Source organism: Teleopsis dalmanni, chromosome X (assembly GCF_002237135.1).
Source record: "Teleopsis dalmanni isolate 2A chromosome X, ASM223713v2, whole genome shotgun sequence".
Classification (NCBI taxonomy): Eukaryota; Metazoa; Arthropoda; class Insecta; order Diptera; family Diopsidae; genus Teleopsis; species Teleopsis dalmanni.
Window position 1 is genome coordinate 99957551 of NC_051848.1, and position 2509 is coordinate 99960059.

At 30.5% G+C, this 2509-nt stretch overlaps 1 long non-coding RNA gene across 1 annotated transcript; it reads right to left on the reverse strand.

The window, feature by feature from the left end:
* Positions 1-379: 379 nt before the first annotated feature.
* LOC119690008 lies at positions 380-1479 on the reverse strand. Its single transcript, XR_005253531.1, has 4 exons — positions 1001-1479; positions 847-938; positions 667-784; positions 380-588 (listed from the first exon to the last, which is right to left on the reverse strand). It is a non-coding gene; the product is annotated as an uncharacterized LOC119690008 (long non-coding RNA).
* Positions 1480-2509: the final 1030 nt, after the last annotated feature.

Consider the following 2509-nt stretch of genomic DNA (forward strand, 5'->3'; position numbering starts at 1 on the left):
TTTGAAAGCATTGGAAAAGTGGAGCTTATATTAACACTTCGAGCTTTATTGAGCTTACTGCCAATTTCATTCCAATAACATCAAACTGTAAGCAAAGAACGTAAATAAACGCGAAGACCGTATTATATTACAATACGGTCTTTGGTGTTCAAATCGAGGCGCCTAAACTTTATCCTGAGAGGATTCTAAAATTTATATAACAACTTAAATAACTTAAGCTAATTAACATTAAAAACTCAAAACTATAAGCTCTATAGCTCTATAGCTCTGTAAACGCATACTAAACATAAATAAGTTCCAGTGAGATAAAATATCTGAACTAAAAATTTATTTCGATAGAATCCACAATAAAAGCCGAAATGTTTGTTAAGGAAAATCTTTATTTCTATTTACAAACAAATATTTATACTACTAAATAATTTATCATTTTCCATTGCCTTTGATAGATTCTTACTTATAGACAATTTCGTTTCCAAATAGTGGCTTCGTACAGTAATAATTTTTACATAGGACTAAAACCGATAATATAACCACAGATCCACACATTTAATTATGGTTCGATCCATTAACGTAAAAATGTATTCAAACCTTATTAAAAATCCATGTTTAATTAAAATAAACTGTTAATAAACTGTTTTGTTAAAATAAATGGAGCTTTTTCCTTACCTGGGTACATATACGTATTTTGGATCGCTTCTTCTTATTTTATTTAAGGAATTGGAATAAAAAGGATTTGAGTGGAGCAAGGATTATATGGAGTTTCAAGAGTTGTGACCTTAACCAACTGCGAAATAATTGTTGTAAGAAATCAAATTTTTTGCTTTATGAATATTTCTGAATAATTACGTTAAGAATTATTTAGGAATAGCACGAGATGTGGAAATTGTTACTGGTTCTACAGACTGGATTCAAGTTTCCACCTTACACAATAGTATAATCTGTAAATAAAGGTTAGTAAGCATAGCTGTCAAAATAGGAAATTTATTTGAAATATATTTACTTTGATGTCCAGTCTAAAAAAGTTGATATTAATGGCATAAGCGTTTTTTCCGCTTCTTGCCGGCCTTGCGCTTTGTTTTTGGCTTAGGACTTAGCTTTGACTTACATACAGGCTTCTTCTTCGTGAGACATTTATTTTTCTTCTTCTTTGCACTAGGGCCACAATCCGGAACAACGTTCTCGGGACTCTTCGCGGTTGGTCTTACCGGTCTAACCGGTCTTATCGGTTGGTAAATCGATTTTTCTTCGGCCGTCAGAGAGTTCCACGCGGCTCTGCCAATTCTAGCAGCCTGAACTGCTGTTAAATGCGAATTGCAGCCCTGGAATGTTTCCAAAAAGTTCAAAAAACGTTTCTCCTCGCTTTGCATATTCGCACCTCGTAGAATAACTTTTTCTTGAAAGAAAAATGAACTTTATAAAAATATATTTAGCGATCTCAAATTCGTAACTAACTCTATACAAAATAAATATGAAATGATATTTTCAAATTCCACAAAAACAAATAATTTTTTCAAATTATTATGAGAATGTGATTTCATTCAAAAATGATAAGAAAAGTTAAGTATAAAATCAGTAGTCGTTCTTTATATTTGTTGTGAATTTTGATATTCGAGGAAGTTAATATGAGAGGAATTTGGTGTAAGTAATGGCATAAATTTACTATTTATAACGGGTCTGTTTATCCAGTAAGGCATATCACTTCACAATCACCACTACTATGCGGAAGGAACTTGGAAAGCAGTGATATTATCAAAGAAAACAAAGCACTGCGATCGAAAAAGATCTATCGTACATAGGCTTGTGTATTTAGGTTTTCTGTAAATCTTAGCAGAGTTTGTGGTTTATTGTTTCATAGCAAACGTTATCAGGAGGCATGTTATCTGAAGGCTCTTCACAGACAAAGGCATTATCTAAAGATACAAAGGCTTCATAGAAAGAAAGTCATACTAATGTTATTCTACGATTCGCCCGTTCGATATGAAGTTAATTAATTTCGATTATTTAAACATAATAAAATTATTTATATATGAAATTACTCATTTGTTATAAATAAGTTTAAATATGGAACTATAATATTCATATCAGTTTTAGTGGTTAAAGTATTTATTTCTTTCAGGACTTTCATCGGGTAAACCGAATGTGTCAGTATAGATTTCAAAAGTTATATTATTATCAACAAGTTAAATACTTTTGAAATAATTCATTTATTAAAATTCAAATCTCAGCTAAATACATGATACCTTGGATATTATCTGTCACTGAAATAGTGGTGCCAAATCAGTACACATTATGAACAACCATTAATAAGAACTTCAAAAAAAATATAAATCAAAGAAAATAAATTTGGACTCATAAAATACGAATATAATATGGAACATTTAAATATAACATATATACAAGTATATCTCAGAATCAACCCAAGTTCGGCATATTGCGTAGTGGTGAACGTTGTTCAAAGCAACCAATTTTACTAAAATTTATTGTTTCATTCATTCATCACTACTTTTAT